Genomic DNA, 19,018 nt, shown 5'->3' with positions numbered 1-19,018 from the left:
GGGAGCAAGCTCCCTGCTGAGCAGAGAGCCCAACATGGGGTTCGATTCCAGGATCTCAGAATCAGAAGGCAGAGGCTTTAACCCACTGAGCCACCCAGGCGCCCCCCATTTCAGTAATTCCTGAACTAGGAAAACAGATAGACTAATAGTACAAATTCTCTATTAAAATAGTTTTAATTGGCAACAAATACTCTTCGTATAACATTCAAAAACAAAGAGAAAATGAGAAAGACAATTATTGTACCAAGAAACATAGTATGACCTTTGAACATCTGAAAATACATATAACTGTTTGGACATATCCTTAATGATCTGGTCTAGTTCCTACTTAAGTAGCTGATACATTTTTTTTTAATCCTGTGAAATTAAGTAACTTCCCTAGATCACCTGACCACTAAGTGGAGGAGAAAGAACAAGAATCTTCTTCTCTTCCTTCTCCATGTCTCTTGTATGATGCGATGTCATCCTCTCTGCAGCACCTTGCAGACTAGTCAAAAATAGATAGCTTTCATCATACACATTAAAATAAATTGAAAAACAAGAATGTCCCTTTGGAGGACACGCTTGAGCTTGATTAGACCCACAGTCCATCAGAAGGGTGACTCGGCATTATTTCAGCCTACCTCTTCTGATTGTTACACTTCTTGCTATGACTCACGGTCGCTTTGGAAGACATCTATTATGGTTCGAATTTCTGCCTCTGTTTCTAAAAGATGTGGGGGAGAATTTGAATTAATTAAAAAAAAATTGGGGATTATCAGTACCACTGCTGAGGTCTAGAAAATGCTCTGTGGTATTTCAAAACAGGGGCGAATGCAAAATTACTTGTAAAACAAGTCTTGAGTACATTTTGAATCAGATTGGATTCCTCCTTCATGCCTCAAGCCTGGCACTGCTTCCAAGTCTTCATATACTCATAAAATTAAAATTAATTATAATACCCATCTCAAAAATATTTTAGCATGACTATCTTGCCACCTCCAGACACAAATAAGGTTATAACTCCGTAACTTCCAAATTAAGTACTCCAATACTCACTTGCCCAGAATTACGTAAGAATTCTAAAGTGGCCAGTCTGGCTTTCAAATAGCAGGTAGAGAGAAAACTATAGATCTAAGCAGTCCCTAGTTCATTGTTATTGCTGATGTTGCTACCAGAAAGTTTTTGGAAGGCTGTGTACCCTTGCTCACTGTTTCAATGATGTCACTGGCGATCCAGATCCTGTCCAGACCATACCTTTTCTTAAAACAAGCGGGGTCTTTCCCCTCTTTTGAAGGCACTTCATGACAGGACACTTATGGCTCTGTTCTTTCATTTGTATCCTGCTTAGTCATTGTGCCTCAAGCCCACCCAGGCTAACAGAGGTAGGAGAGATGTGCATCATCGTCCAAAGGTTGCACTGGAACCAACCTGCCTCATCCAAGGGGCAGTGTCTTGCTGGGAGGAGGCAGAAGGATTTATGGCTGCATGCCCAGATGTCCCCTCTTTGATGTGATCTCCATCTCGGACCCTTCGGTCTAGTTGTGAGCCATCCAGACATCTATCAGCACCACTGCAGTCCTCAAAGGGGTTCTGATATATTGACTTTTAAGCAGAGAAACAATGGCATTTTGTTCATTTAATCTTCATACAGACCCTATGAAGTAAATGTTAATTTTTGCCCCATTTTTTCTGATGAAGGAACAGAGACATAGAGAAGTAGGGTAACATAGCTGATAACTGACAGGAGGTATTTGAACCCAGGAAGCTGGTTCAAGATTCTGTGCTTTTAAGCATATCTCCCTTAAGGTCAAAATGAAAGAGATTGATGTCTCTGTTTCCTGGAATTTCCTTGAGCCCTATGCAAAGCTGTCCTCTCCTCACCACCTTCCCAGCCCCAATATCTAAACAATTCTAGAGCCAAGACTCTGTCAAACAGCAAAAGACACCAGGTGATCCATTCTTACAAGAAAGCTGCATAACCTCACTCTGCCTCAGTTCTCCTAGATGCAAAATGGGAGAAGTCACCCTCACTTCATTTATTTGTCTATTAAGTGTGAACTTTGAGTGTTAATACATGTGAGGCACTGTGTGTGTGTGTGTGTGTGTGTGTGTAGATTTATTTTAAGGAATTAGCTCACGTGATTGTGGGGGCTGACAAAGCCAAATTCTACAGGGTAGGTCAGTAGGCTGGAGACCCAGGGAAGAGTTAATGTTAAATATAAAGGTAATCTGACAGCAGAATTCCCTCTTCCCCAGAGAACCTCAGTCTTGTTTTTCTTAGGGCCTTCAACTGATTGGTTGAGGCTCACCCACATTATGGAGGGCAATCTGCTTCACTCAAAGCCTATTGATTTAAATCTTAATCACACCAAAAAAACCACCAAAAAAAAAACAAACAAAAAAACAAAACTTCACAGCAAGAATTAGACTGGTGTTTGACCAAATATCAGGGCTCCATAGCCTAGCCCCAGTGGTACATAAAATTAGCCATCACAGGTGTAATCACAATCTTTTCTTTTGGCTTTGGAATACAGTCACAGAGAAATGCTACATTTTGCTCTTCTGAGTCAGAATCCATCTTCACCCAGAATTAGCTGCAGAGAAGAAGAGAGCCATCATGACAAAGTTTCATTAGTCCTGGTATATGTAAATGTGGCTCCAGGCAGGACATGAAAACCCCCGAGAGCCCCATTTCAATAGCCAAGTCAGGGTCACGGAAGGTTTTGAGCTTTGAATCCCAAACAGTTAGGATTCTCTTCAATCTGTTGGAATTGACCAGGAGCAGGAATCAGCCATGTAACCACAAGTCACAGAGCTGTGAAATGCTGCTGTCTTCACAAAATACCACATCTAGTCTAATAGTCTTTAATGGAAAGCAAGACTGTCTCTAAGCCCAGGATGGAATCCTCCTCCCTTATTCATAAATGTGTTTCTCCTGATGAACTGCATCTTCTGGGATGATTGACAGCTCTGCCACAGAATGCCCACTTGGGGTAGGCAACTTGCAATAGCCCAGGGATTTCCCAATTATGAAGAACTGTCAGTCTCTTTTTCTACTGGGCTGTGGTGTCCTAGGCTATGGTCCAATTCCCAGAGCCAAACAATGAGGTTGAAATAATGATAGTGGCGGTTCAACAGATAATTTTTAATTTTTGGCAAGTTAACGCAGGTGGCAGACCCAGAGAGTCCCTGAGATCTGAGAGTCTCAGATCTCCTCATGAGGTGCTGTGGGGACCCGCTGGCTGCCACCCCTGGAGACCCGGCATGGTGCTCACATTGAGGCCAAGCTTCCAATGGGTAGTTCCCATAGTAAAGGATGCCAGGACCAGACTACGCCTGTCCAATGTGGGACTTCTCCAACAGGCAACCTTTGCTTTTATGGTGTTGAAAGGGTAACAATTGCTATTGCAACATCCCTTTTAAGCTGTAACTTGGAGAGTGTCACCTCTTGTTTTGCCCATGGCAATCCCACTTGATACTTCTTGTCAGGCACCATTATTAATTGATCCCTGAATATTCTCAAAGACATTCATGTCAGATAATAAATCTTAATGGTTACCTCAGCAGCAGCTTGTACTTAAATCTTCACCCAGTAAAATGTTTCCCAAAATATGTTTTGTGGAACACAACTCTTAGAAGATGCTCCAGTGAGAAGAAGTCACTACATAAATAGATATGGCAAGTAGTCCTGTGGGCGGACAATGCACATTGCGTGCTAATGTCTTAGAGCGGTCCTGAAGTAGAAAACCTTGTATAACTTTGTTTTACTCAACATTTCCCAGGCTCATTGGACCATACATTTTAATCTTGAATATATAATGCCATGGAGAGAAACACAGCCAAGACTGAATTCTCTCTTCTCGAAGCTACCCTTCAAAACAGCTCACAATGTGAGGAGGTTCCAAGCATGGCAGCTGGCTCACTTAGTGGTTCTGGCTTGATGCAGAAAACAACTGTCCCAGTCTCTTCTGGCTCCTGACTCACCTCGGAGTGCTATTCACATTAGCTACTGCGATCCACAAAGGCATTTTGGCCCTCAGTCAAGTGAAGTCATTTGGATCTGGATGTTGCTTTTAATAGCCTCTAATTTCACTCATAAGATTTTTCAATCGCAAAAGTCCTCAATTTGGGTACCAAATTGAGGAATTTTGTGAGCAAATCACTTGATCCAGTCACCGAGGTGATTTCAAAAAGCCCTTTCCATCTGGCCAGGTCTCCTGCTCCCAGCCCTGCCAAAACTATACCATAAACCCAGTCTCTCAATTTGGAATGCAGAAGTTGGCCGCTCCCGTGTTCAGTACCCATCCAAAGTCTCTTGGATCACCCACTTGCATCATGTGCGTGTATATCAGTCCTCCAAGGGGCCACATCATGCTGTAGACATCTACATACTCCCTACATATTTTGGCAAAATGTTTTTGCCAAAAGTGCTGGGTACTTCGTTGCAAGAAAGGAAGGAAGAGAAGGAAGTGGGGGGAAGAAGAAAGAAAGAGAGAAAGAAAGAAAAAAAAAGAGATGTGGGGAGGGAGGCAAGATTTACCAACACAAAGGAACACTGGATGGCTCTAGTTTGCACTAAAAGACTAATGACATTTGGTTAAATTAGTGCTTATGTTCTGTTTACGCTGCCAAATATGTTACATCTTGGAATGAAGATATATTTTTTCAAGAATTCATTAGAGAAGAAGTCCAAGGACACAAGGACAATGAATTAAGTACAGTGTCTCTTATTTTTTGGTTAAAGAATTAAAAAAAAAAAAAAGAAAAAGAAAAGAAATCCTGATTCAATTCATTTCAGTCTTTTTTTTTTTTATCCCCAGGGGTCAGTCTTATGTCATTTTTTGTAATCTCCCAACCAACTGACTCAGACACTAAACTAATTACGAATTACACTGAAAGCTGTATCAACTACTCTTGATATGTAGGAAACAAATAGTGTCTAAATAATAATTTTTTAAATCTTTATGTAAAGATAGAGTTCTCTTGTTGCTCTCTAAATACCAAGACTCACATTTAAAATATAATATCAGGGATGTCTATGTGGCTCCATCAGTTAAGTGTCTAACTCTTGATTTCAGGTCAGGTCATGATCTTAAGGTCCTGGGATCGAACCTCTTGTCATGCTCCATGCTCAGTAGGGAGTCTACTTGAGGATTCTTGCACTTCTCCCTCTGCCCCTTTTCTTACTCCCACCCTTTCAGATAAATAAATAAATCTTTAAAAAACTGAAACTAAAATAAAATATAATACCAAATTCCCTGATTTGAAGAAAACATAATAGTCTAATATATTACTGTTATATTATTATTACCATTAGTATTATTACTAAAATATTATTAAATCATCCAGTGGGATAAAACAGAATGTCTCATTCATGCTGAATATTGATCTTTTAAAATAGAAATTTTTTAATCTAAATAGTTTATTCAGTTCTTCTTATTACCTTTAATTTTCCTGTCTTTAAAATCTGGGAGGAGCTATTTAAAATATAGTATCATTTTTAATATATTTCTAGTTAGATTTTAAAAAAGTGCTCTCAGTAAGATAGTAATGATGCAGTAGGCAAAATTAACTAAATCCACAAAAACCTTTCCCCCCCTCTTTTCTCATACATTTTCTCTCCTCTCACATGGATATTCCAGTACATGTATAGTAGCTGTCTAAAGTTTTCCCACATCTCATTAATGATCTTTTCATGTTTAAAGTTTCTCCTTCGGTGTTTATTTTGGCTAGTTTTCTATTGCTGTGACTTCAGTTCATGACTCTTTTCTCCTACAATGTCTACTTTGCCATTCATCCTATTCAGTTTTGTTTTTTTAATCTCAGACATTGTATTTTTCATCTCTAGAAACTTGACTTGGGTCGTTTTTTTTTTAATCTCCTTTATCCCCATTTGACTTTTTGAAGATAGAGACTATAGTGTTCATCACAGTTTTAATGTTCTTTCTACCAGTTTTAATATCTGTATCAATTCTGTGTCAGTTTTGAGGAATTGATTTTTTTTTAATTTTTTATTGACATATAATGTATTATTAGCCCCAGGGGTACAGGTCTGTGAATTGCCATGTTTACCCACTTCACAGCACTCACCGTAACACATACCCTCCCCAATGTCCATAACCCAACCACACTTGAATTGATTTTTCTTTTTTCTTTTTTCTTTTTTTTTTAAAGATTTTATTTATTTATCAGAGAGAGCGAGCGAGCACAGGCTGACAGAGGCAGAGGGAGAAGCAGGCTCCCCGTTGACCAAGAAGCCCCATACGGGACTCGATCCCAGGATGCTGGGATCATGACCTGAGCCGAAGGCAGCTGCTCAACCAACTGAGCCACCCAGGCGTCCCTTGAATTGATTTTTCTAATAAAAGTTGTATTTTCCTTCTTTATCTATCTGGTAGTTTTTTTTAAAGATTAATTTATTTATTTGACACAGAGAGAGAGAGAGAGAGAGACAGGGGGAGGAGCAGAGGGAGAGAGAGAATCTCAAGCGCACTCCCCACTGAGCGTGGAGCCCAACATGACACAGGGTTTGATCTCAAGGCCCTGAGATCATGACTCAAGCCAAAATGAAGAAACTGATGTTTAACTGACTGAGCCACCTAGGCACCCAATGGTCCCAGTGTCCTTTGTATTTTAATTCAGTTAATTAACATATAGTGTATTAATAGATTCAGAGGTAGAGTTCAGTGATTCATAGCTGCATATAACAACCAGTGCTCATTCTATCACATGCCCTCCTCAATGCCCATCACCCAGCTCCACATCCCCTCACCATCTTCCCTTCAGCAACCCTCAGATTGTTTCTTCTAGTTGAGAGTTTCTTATGGTTTTCCATGCCTTCTAAACCATGATGATACAGTTATGCAGAATCAACCAAATCCAAAAACAATATTTTAAAATGAGAAAGAAAGAAAGTATCTGGGTGCATTAGCCAGGTAAGTGTCTGCCTTCAGCTCAGATCATGATCTCAGCTCATGATCTCAGGATGGAGCCCCATATCTGATTCCCTGCTCAGTGGGGGGGTCTGCTTCTCCCTCTCCCTCTGCCTGCAGCTCTGCCTGCTTATGCTCTCTCTTTCTGTAAAATAAATAAGTAAAATCTTTTGAAAAATAATAAAATCAGAAAGTAAGAAATTTGACGAGTGGTTTAAAATGATATCTGTCTGGTAACCTCTGATCTAGCTTTCTGAACTTCCCTTAAAATATTCTGCACAAAAGAAGAAAATAAAATGTAATGCCACCACAAAATCCTCATACTAGAGATAATTTCCACTTAATATAGTCCAATGGAATTGGCAAACAAAATAAGACTAGCCCTAGTGAATAGAATAAGGAAAGACTCTTGATCGACCTCGGGATTATTTTCCAGACCCAATATGCAAGACCTAAATCCCTGGGGGAACTTGGCAACTGTTGTTGCTCTTCTGCTTGAGTGTAATTCTGAGACACACAGAATGCTTTTTGGTCTTTCCTCACCTTCAATGCACCTGTCTTCCAAAATCCACTTGAAGACTGTGATCACCATGAACTCAACATGGCAGAAAGTAGGTGGAGTTCTGGAAGCACAACTTTTCATTCTAGAAAATTCCACTCTGTCCTGTTTGGGTCAAAACCAAAGGTCTTTATACGAATATTCATGAACTCTCCCTTCCCTCAAAACTGTCTATTTAATATTATTACACTTGGAAGTCCCACAGGTACTTTGAGTCCAAAGGAGTCTGAAATCTCCCCACTCAAGGTTGCTCTCCCTCCAGTGTAAACTCTCCCTACAACACTGTACACTCCATTAGTTATCCCAGAAAATTGATTGTGGTTTTAGACACCTCCCTCTTCTCCCCCTCCCTCCTCCACATCCAAGTCTATCAGTCTGTCTCTTCAAAGTTTCTTGGAGATACCCTCTGTTTCCTGTCACTATTGTTGTGCTATGTATAGCCACCATGGCTCCTCCCTTGTGCAATAACCTCCAAACCATTGTCTCACTGCCTCTCCCCCAACCTCACTACTCCGACCTCTGGGGTGATCTTCTTAAACAACACATCCAATCACAGCATCACTCTGCCTAAAACCCTTTAGAGGCCCTTATTCATCTTAGGAAAACATCGCAAGGGCACAACAAAGTCTGCATAGCCTACACTGGCCCTTGCACTTGGCTCCAACCACCTCAAACTTCTTTGCATTCAAGTGCCCTGAGCTCCCTTCTGCCTCAGAAGCTTTTCACACTCCCACCTCCTCTGCCTGAAATCATTTTATTTCTGCCCAATATAAGCTAGCTTCATAAATCACCCTTGATTACCTCAGCTTGAGGAAATCCCCACAACTTTGTAAGCCCTCAGTTCTAGGAAAGAAGCTTCATTATGTGTCACGTCTTACATTTTTTTAAAATTTAATTTTATTGAAATTCAATTAATTAACATATAGCATATTATTCGTTTCAGAGGTAGAGCTCAGTGGTTCATCAGTTGTATAGAACACCCAAAGCTCATTACATCATGAGCCCTCCTTAGTGCCTGTCACCCAGTTCCCCCATCCCCCCACCCACCTACAACCCGCACTTTCTTTTCACACCACAAGTATTACTAGAAGTTCCTTAGTGATGATTTGTTTAATTATTTCACAATGCTGTCTTTCCACTCCTGTCAGAAGAGTATCTCCATTGCTCATAGTGACTGCACAGATGAAGCTCTCAGTAAATACTTGCTAGCAAAAATAAATGAATGCACTATTTCTATCTAAAAGAATAACACAGGTAAATAATAAAAGAATTGGCAAAGACAGAATTTTTTGTCAAAATAAAGCAAAGTCTTTTAAGTGCCAGAACAGAAGGCCAATGGCAGTGCCTCTCCCTTAGTATTAGACTTAGTTACTGTACTTAAATTTAGCTTGTGAAAATGCAATGCCTCATTTCAAAAACCTGAATCAGCACCTTAATACATAATAATGTGATCTTTAATAAGTAGGTGTCATTTAAACTATTTAATTTATTTGTGCCATCTGGATTGAATAAGGGAGAAGCAGTGGGATGATTAATTTTATGGGTCAATGTGACCGGGCCATGGAGTGCCCAGATATTTGGTTAAACATTATTCTGGTTATTTCTGTGAGGGTGCTTTTGGATGAAATAGACATTTAAATTGGTAGACTGAGTAAAGCAGATTGCTCTTCCTAATGTGAGGGCCTCATCTAATCAGTTGAAGGCCTAAATAGGGAAAAAAAAAAAAAAAGCAGACTTTCCCCCAAGTAAGGGAGATTTCCACCTGCACCATGGCCTCCAAATGATGACACCAGCTTCCTTCCTGCCTTTGGACTCACACTGAAATAGCAGCTCTTCCTGGGTCTCAAGTCTGCCAGCCTTCAGACCAGAAAGGCACCTTCTCTTCTCCAGGTTCTCAGGCTTTTGGACTCAGCCTGGAGCTACACTGCCAGTTCTGGGCCTCCAGCTTGCTGCCTCACTCTAGAGATCATAATCACATAAGCCAATTCCACGTAATAAATCTCTATGTACACATCCTTTTGTTCTCTTTCTCTGGAGAACCCTAATCCATGGAGATACCAGTGAAATTAGTAAGGCTGGAGCTATAGTAAATATGGGGCTATTAGCAGACCTAATAGAAGCATCATCCACAGATGCTTCTAGAAAACGCTGAGGAGACACTAACACAAGGAAAGTTTGGAGAGGGACCCGACTGCTTCATGCAATTTAGGGGCACAAACCAATGGGGGACAAAATCTCCAACATAACTTAATTCAGACTCCTAGGGAACTTTGGGTTCCCTACAGAAAATAGCTGGCAGACACATCATAGCTTAGTAAATTTTAGTTATATGACTTTAGAATATAACCTCAGTGGTTCACTTATTTTAATTGGAAGAGGACAATGAACTAGATATGTGTAACTAAATTCCTCCTTATATTGTCTTCCCCTGAGGTCACATTTTCAAGCTTGACTGTGAGAAATGGCTGAGGAGGTTTTAAAGGTTGTCTCCCGGATTCATCCCCCAAGGATCCTAAATCATCAGGCCTGGGGCGGGGCCAAGAGTCAGTTGTTGTGAATTCAAGAAGTTCACAGGAGTTTTCCTGTGTGGATGGCCACCAAGCACAGTTTGGAAAACCCTGATGGAAAACCTGTCAGCTGGCCTGCGACAACTATTCTTTAAAACTGGCACAGATAGGATGTTGGGATATTTGACTGTAAATAAAATAGCCTTCAGGAAAACACATAAAACTGAGGGATGGCGTTCTTAATTCTTAATTTCCTTTTATACGTTTCTGGAATTCCTAACATTTAAGTCGCCATGCAGGATTTGAAAGTCAGAAGGCAACATTTGAAAATTCATCAGTATGTGCTGTCTTGATCTTAGCATCAGTTTTTAGCTGTGGGTCCACTCACACTAAAAATGAAACCCTGCCCATTTTTGAAGGCAAAAGCACTAATATGTCAGAAGTGTCTTTCAAGCCCTTGGGGGACAGTGACAGGTTCTGGTTCTTCCTTCACTTTTCAGTACTCCATTCCCTTTTTGGTGGCAGAACATTAACTTTATTTTTAAAGATAAAATAAGGATGCTTTCTTTTCAAAGAGTTCTCTTGTCTTCTCACACCACTTCATAACGTACTTGAGAGTTTGGGCAGAAATAAAAGCAAGTCCCCATCACAATCCCCACTCTGATGCTGGAAATAACACAAGGGAAACCACGAAGGCTGAGAGATTATTTATTTTTGTGTGTCTCCAACTTCTGGTTTTGTCACATTCTCCCTCTTGCCCTGGCATCTGTTTCTCTACCCCACCCCAGATGTGCAAGCCCAGTGTCCCCCCACTTTTTATTCCCTTACACCTATTCAAGCAGAGGAACAATGACTATTCCCTCCTTGCTACCTTGAACTTATTCACACTTAAGTGTTAACTCTCTCAGGAGTCCCTTGTGCCCAGAGAAAACCCACCTGCCCCGGTGGCCCCTTTACCCCTTCACTTCCTTGCTAGAAGGGAGAAATAAGGAGAGACCCTGAATGTCAACCCTCTGATCCCCAGTACTCGTAGCCTGGTGCCACTGTCAGCCTTGAGACCACAGCGTTAATCCCTTGTACCCTCTGTCTCTTGTTTAACACACAAGTCATTCCAGACTCCTGGGTCACACTTCACTCCGTATTTTAATAATCCGACAGTTCTGGGCACCTGGGTGGCTCAGTGGGTTAAGCCGCTGCTTCGGCTCGGGTCATGATCTCAGGGTCCTGGGATCGAGTCCCACATTGGGCTCTCTGCTCGGCAGGGAGCCTGCTTCCTCCTCTCTGCCTGCCTCTCTGCCTACTTGTGATCTCTCTCTGTCAAATAAATAAATAAAATCTTTAAAAAAATAATAATCCAACAATCCAATATCCCTCTACTGTCCTCCCTTCCTCTCTGATTTCTCTCCTAAAACCCCTGCCACTATGCTACCTAGAACTTATGGTCCATTCATCAGTAAAGCCCACTATACTCAGCCCATCTCTAAACACAGTTCTGCTATCACAAAATGAGATATCACTCAAAATCACCGTGTTATCCAAAGTCACCCTATAAAAACCACAGAGATGACAGGGCAAATAGCTATATGGGGTACAACATTTAAAAACTTCATCGGTGACATTATGGAAAAAAAAAAAAAAGGGATAGTAACCTAATACAAATGGCACCATGGTTTTACAAGTTAAATGGTTAAGATGTAAGTATTACAACAAATGTGGTAATTGACCTTGGAAGAGACCTAAGTGTGCCTAAGGAAAAGGATGCTGGAATTGTGTTGGGGAGCCCTGAACTGTGCCTATAGACAATGATGAATTTAACTGATAAAGGTGTGTGTTCTGACTGCTCTGCTGACTGGCTGTTCCCCCATCAATTGCATCATGAACAAAATATGCAATTAACTCAATGGAGGAAGAAAAAGATCCTGACAAAAGTCAATGTGGGGTCATCTATAAACACTCCAGCAAACCAGTAACTGAAGGGAATTTTCTCAATTTGATGTCTATAAAAAAAATTTGCAGCTACTATCACCTTTAACAATGAACTATTGAATGCACTTGTCCTACGGTGGAAACATAAAAATGATGTTCTCTCTTACCACTTCTATTCAGTCTTGTACTAGTGGTTTTAGCCAGTGCAATAAGGCACCAAAAAAAAAAAAAAGGAGAGAGAGAGATAAAAAGCATAACAATTAGAAAGGAAGAATTAAACTGTTTTTTGTTTAACAATTGGTTTTATACATTTTAACATGTTTTTGTTAAAAAAACATGTTTAACATGGTTTTGTACATAGAAATTATTCAAAGGAGTAAACAAATTGCTAGAACTAATTGAGTTAACATGAGTTAACATGATTGTGCAGTACAAGGTCAACGCACAAAAATCAATTGTACCTCTATATACCAGCCACAATTGGAAAATTATTTTTTAGGCTACCATTTATAATAGCATCAAATGACATTAAATACTTTTGAATAAAATTTTTTGAAAGATTTTATTTATTTATTTGTTAGAGAACACAAGCAGGGGGAGAGGCAGGCAGAGGGAGAAGCAGGCATATTGCTGAGCAGAAAGCCTGATGCTGGACTCAATCCCAGGACCCTGGGATCCCAACCTGAGCTAAAGGCAGCCACTTAACTGAGTGAGCCATCCAGGTACGCTGAATAAATTTAGTAAGATGTGTAAGACCTCCAGGAACATGGCAGGGATGTCCATTATCGCCACTACTATTCAACATAGTACTAGAAGTCCTAGCCTTAGCAATCAGAAAACAAAAAGAAATTAAAGGCATCCAAATCAGCAAAGAAGAAGTCAAACTATCACTCTTCGCAGATGATATGATACTATATGTGGAAAACCCAAAAGACTCCACTCCAAATCTGCTAGAACCTGTACAGGAATTCAGTAAAGTGTCAGTATATAAAATCAATGCACAGAAATCAGTTGCATTTCTATACACCAACAACAAGACAGAAGAAAGAGAAATTAAGGAGTCAATCCCATTTACAATTGCACCCCAAACCATAAGAGATACCTAGGAATAAACCTAAACAAAGAGGCAAATAATCTATATGCAGACAACTATAAAGTACTCGTGAAAGAAATTGAGGAAGACACAAAGAAATGGAAAAATGTTCCATGCTCATGGATTGGAAGAACAAATATTGTGAAAATATCTCTGCTACCTAAAGCAATCTATACACTTAATGCAATCCCTATCAAAACACCATCAAGTTTTTTTCAAAGAAATGGAACAAGTAATCCTAAAGTTTATATGGAACCAGAAAAGACCTAGAATTGCCAAAGGAATATTGAAAAAGAAAGCCAATTCCAGACTTCAAGCTCTATGACAAATCTGTCATCATCAAGACAGTGTGGTACTGGCACAAAAACAGACACATAGATCAATGGAACAGAATAGAGAGCCCAGAAAATAGACCCTCAACTCTATGGTCAACCAATCTTCGACAAAGCAGGAAAGAATGTCCAATGGACAAAAGACAGTCTCTTCAACAAATGGTGCTGGGAAAATTGGACAGCCACATGCAGAAAAATGAAATTGGACCATTTCCTTACACCACACACAAAAACAAGACTCAAAATGGATGAAGGACCTCAATGTGAGAAAGGAATCCATCAAAATCCTTGATTAGAACACAGGCAGCAACCTCTTTGACCTCAGCTGCAGCACCTTCTTCCTAGAAACATCGCCAAAGGTAAAGGAAGCAAGGGCAAATATGAACTATTGGGATTTCATCAAGATCAAAAGCTTTTGCACAGCAAAGGAAAGTAACAAAATCAAAATACAACAGACAGAATGGGAGAAGATATTTGAAAACAACATACCAGATAAAGGGCTAGTATCCAAAATCTAGAAAGAACTTACCAAACTCAACACGCAAAGAACAAATAAACCAATCAGGAAATGGGCAGAGGACATGAACAGACATTTTTGCAAAGAAGACATCCAGATGGCCAACAAACACATGAAAAAGTGTGCCACATCACTCAGCATCAGGGAAATACAAATCAAAACCACAATGAGATATCACCTCACACCAGTCAGAATGGCTAAAATCAACAAGTCAGGAAATGACAGATACCGGCGAGGATGCGGAGAAAGGGGAACCCTCCTACACTGTTGGTGGGAATGCAAGCTGGTGCAACCACTCTGGAAAACAACATGGAGGTTCCTCAAAAAGTTGAAAATAGAGCGTCCCTATGACCCAGCAATTACACTACTGGGTATTTACCTTAAAGATACAACTGTAATGATCCGAAGGAGCACGTGCATCTGAATGCTTATAGCAGCAATGTCCACAATAGCCAAAATATGTAAAGAACCTAGACGTCCATCAACAGATGAATGGATAAAGAAGTGGTATATATATATATATATATATATATATATATATAATGGAATACTATGCAGCCATCAAAAGAAATGAAATCTTGCCATTTGCGATGATGTGGATGGAACTAGAGGGTATCATGCTTAGCGAAATAAGTCAATCGGAGAAAGACAACTATCATATGATCTCCCTGATATGAGGAAGTGGAGATGCAACGTTGGGGGGTTGGGGGGTAGGAGAAGAATAAATGAAACAAGATGGAATCAGGAGGGAGACAAACCATAAGAGACTCTTAATGTCCCAAAACAAACTGAGGCGGGCCAGGGGGAGGGGGTAGAGAGAGGGTGGTGGGGTTATGGACATTGGGGAGGGTATGTGCTATGGTGAGTGCTGTGAAGTGTGTAAACCTGGCGATTCACAGACCTATACTAAAAATACATTATATGTTTATAAAAAAATAAATAAGATGTGTAAGACCTCAAAACTGGAAGCTACAAAATATTACCAATAGAAAGAAGGCAATAGATGAAGAGATATACAATTTTCATAGAATGGAAGCCTCACTGTCATTAAGGTATCAGTTCTTAAATCAGTTTATAAATTCAATGTGATTCCAGGAGAATGTGAGGCAGGCGGGGGCGGGGGTTGGATTATATTGCTAAGAACTTAAAAGGACACCATCTCTGAAAAATCTGGCAATTTCTAATAAAGTTAAACATAGAGTTATCCTATGACCTAGGAATTCTCCTCTCAGGTTATACCCCAAAGAAACAACTAAATATGTCCACTAAAATGCTTGTCCAGAAATGCTCATTAAAGCTTTATTCATAAAAGTTCAAAACTGGAATCAACTCGGTTGTTCATTAACAAGAGAATGTATAAGCCAAGTATGGTATATTCATACGATGGGATACTAAGCAGCAATAGAAAGAAAAACCAATTGAAATATGTTGGAAGATGAATTAATCTCAAAATCATTATCTATTATGACATAAAAAGCACCTACTCTAAGATGTCATTTACATGGAGCTCAAGAATAAAGAATAATATCTATGCTGTTAAAAACCAGACCAGTAGTTATATCTGAGTGAGTGGGTCCTGACTAGAAAGAAGAATGAGAGAATTTTCTGGAAGAATACAACTGTCATATATATGTATATAAAATATTTCTATATATTGGTGTATTATATTATAATGTATATGCACATATGTATGTATATAAAATTCTGAAGCTGGTTGCTGAAGATTTGTCCATCTTGCTGTACATGAATTAAACCTCACCGAAGTATAAAATATATATATTGCCCACACTCTCCATCCCGCTCCCTGTTTTATTTTTCTTTATGGTATCAATCCCATTTTAACTTACTACATGCTTTTTTTAATTTAGCTTTAGTTTTCACATTGTCTATCTCCCCTAGTAGCATGTAAGTTCTCAAAGGCAGACTTTTGTTTAGTGCATTGTTGGATCTCAACGATGAGAACATTAGGGTATAACAAGTCAAAAATATTTGTTGGAGGGAAGAAAGACATCTGAATTTTTGTATGAGATACCTTGTATCTCTTTGACTTTTCTTTTTCCTATAATACTATTTTTCCTCTCATCTTTTTATCACTTGACTCTCAGACATTGGGTCTCCTCGCAGTGCTATACCTATGTGATACCAAGAGCATATCATTTTCTTTTTTTTTTTTAATTTTTTTTGAGCATATCATTTTCTAACACAACCCCTCTATGACAAAATTATCTTCAAGAATATACTTGTAATGAAACAAATAATAATAATGGCCAGAAAAAAAATACAATGAAAATCTTCTCCCTATAGAGTCTCATGACAGAAAAGCATTGTTAATAAAAGTTGAAGCAAATATTGTAATACCAACAAGGAAAATGTAAAGGATTGATACTTTTTTTTTTTTTTAAGAGAGGGAGAAAGAGGTTGGTGGGGGACAGAGGGAAGAAGAGAATCTTAGGCAGTTTCCATGCCCAGTGTGGAGGCTGCTTGGGCCTTGATCTCACAGCCCTCAGATGATGACCAGAGCAGAAACCAACAGACGGGCATTTAACTGACCAAGACACCCAAATGCCCAGATTGATACTTTTTCGTCTTTCAAAGTCAGCTGGAGTTCCAACAGATGTGTACACAGTGGCAGTTGCAATGGATAACCACAGAGAGAGACATAAACAAAGTATCAAGGGATTGATACTCTCTCATCTTGAAAAATAAAGGAAAACTTACATGCACATACCTTTCGATCTTAGTGATGAATAATAAATAACATTATAGTTTCTGCCCTAAAGTCTAACTGACCCCACCAAAACTGATCTTTGCTGCATTTTCATGCAGCAAACAGTATGACTACATTTGTCAACCTATTTCTGCCTGAAGGTGATCAAAACACACTTTATTAGTTTCAATTTCAAAAGTTTATGTCATATAAAGCAACAGAAGTAGAAAAAGTCTTAAAGACTAGCATAAGTTTGACAAGACATTTAAAAATCCTTTTAAATTCCAGAATTTGCAATGTCATCTGCATACTTACTTCTTTGTGATAGATTCTAGCGGCTTCCAAATGTGCCTGCGGCCCAGAAATTTGAAACAAAATTAAATCCCCAAATGGTTACATAGAATGACAGATCGAAGCAATTAGATTTCTATGTCATTGTCATTACAACCACTGTACTACTATTCTTTATTTTCAATCCTCTGCTTAAAGATATGTAGTTTTATAGGGCTTGGACACATAGACCACAGCTAAGATTAGCTCCAGCAGATCTCAGCTGTGACATGTTTGCTCTCAACACAAATGGGGAGCCAAGTTCCTGTGTGGCTGGGGTGAGGAGACAATTAGGCATTCTCTGAATTAGCATCTATGCAGAATCTGATGCACCCTACAAAATAAGAAGTTAAACTTCTCTTCTTTGAAGCTTGCATATATACCTTTAAAAGCCACAGCAGTGGGTTACAACTTGGGCCAATAAAAGATTTTGTCCCACCCATCGGGACAAGTGGAAAGCAATCAAAACCTCTTAGCACAAAGTCTCATTGCCCAGAACTTTCGGTGCATGGAACAGGGCAGTCCTAGGAAGAGAACAGAATCCTCAGAGGAAGTGTCAGGAGACTCAAGCCCTCAGATGACAAAGCAGGGGTCTGGACACTCTATGGACCTCTGCTTTGTGGGGTGGTCTGCGTAATGATTTTGATAGAAAACAGAGCATGGAATCAGAAGGAATAGTGATTCTGACTGAGATATGGAGAACTCAGAAAATAAAAGAAGAAAACAAGTGTTTAAAATGGCTCTGTGTGCAAATAATACTAATTACAGTCATTCATGTGAGCTAATTACCATTTTCCCTAATCATCATACAGCATATTAACAATAGTCCATATCACCCCATATGTGTCAGGTTAACTAGGTTTAATTGGGCAATGTATATTCTGTCATCACAGTCTATAGCTTATATAGTCTAACCCAGCTTCTCTGCCCGTAGGTTTAAAGAATTCAATGGAACATTTGTCCTGGGAATTTTTTCCCTCATCGAAGCTGAATTCTAGGAAGCTTTGGGCTTTTCACAGTTGGGAACTCAATCACCGCTCCCCGCCTTTGTTTATGTCTCTCTCTGTGGCCATCCATTGCAACTGCCGCTGTGTTTCCATCTGTTGGAACTCTGGCTAACTTCGAAAGACAAAATGGACACGTCCAGCGTTTCAACAAGAAACCATTTGGCATTGTTTCATGGCAATTATTCAAAAAAGGCAAAAACAAGGAGCTCTGCCTTCTGAAGGCTTGCATTGTTATCCACCCGATGAAGGAGATTGTGCATGATCACTCACTGAGCCATCTAGATGATAACCAGAGGTTCCACATTTCCAAAAACCCAGATTGCAAATACTCTGTCTTCCAATTTTTGGTTCAGTAAATGTGGTTTTTGAATGTAGGACCCATGACTCTGCAGCTACATGTGACTTGAGGGCCAGGACCTGGAACAGCCAGGAAGGGGTTTCCTGGGGGTGCTGCTGTTAAGCACTCTGTAGTGCTGTTCAGTGTTAAACCTCTCTTGGAGAGGCAAATGAGATGACAGTGACAATGGACATGTGGCCCGGCTGTGTCCTGGAAGCTGGTCACACTCCACAGTCACAGACCAAACCTCTACACACAGATCTGGTTGCATCAACTCAAGTACTATTACCCACTGTTCACTATTTCAAAACAATGGCCTGATTTGGAAAACTGTGGCCCATGAAGACAACAAGCAATGATTTTCAGTGACACTTGTATTAGTCCCCTATCACTGCTATAACAAATGACCACAAACTGAGTACATTAAGGCGAGATGTATTTATTATCTTGAAGTCTGAAGGTCAGGCATCCAAAATGGATCAGTAATAGGTTCCAGGAAAGAAACCGTGTCCTCACCTTTTCCAGCTTTTAGAGGCTGCCCGTATTCCTGGCTCTTGACCCCTTTTCTCACACCAACCTCAGCTTCCAGGGTCACGTCTCCTTTTTAGATTCCCCCACCTCCTTTCCTTTAGAAGGACTGTTGTAATTACAGCAGGTTCACTTGAACAATCCAGGATACTGCAGGGCAACCTCTCCACGCCAAGATGCCAAAGATAACCACACCTGCAAAGTCTCTTTGCCCACATAGTGGAACACAGGCAGATTCCAGAATAGGATATGGACGTCTTG

This window comes from Mustela nigripes, chromosome 6, assembly GCF_022355385.1.
Source record: "Mustela nigripes isolate SB6536 chromosome 6, MUSNIG.SB6536, whole genome shotgun sequence".
In the NCBI taxonomy this organism is placed as follows: domain Eukaryota; kingdom Metazoa; phylum Chordata; class Mammalia; order Carnivora; family Mustelidae; genus Mustela; species Mustela nigripes.
The sequence above is the reverse complement of the archived record's forward strand: the minus strand, read 5'-3'. Positions refer to the sequence as shown.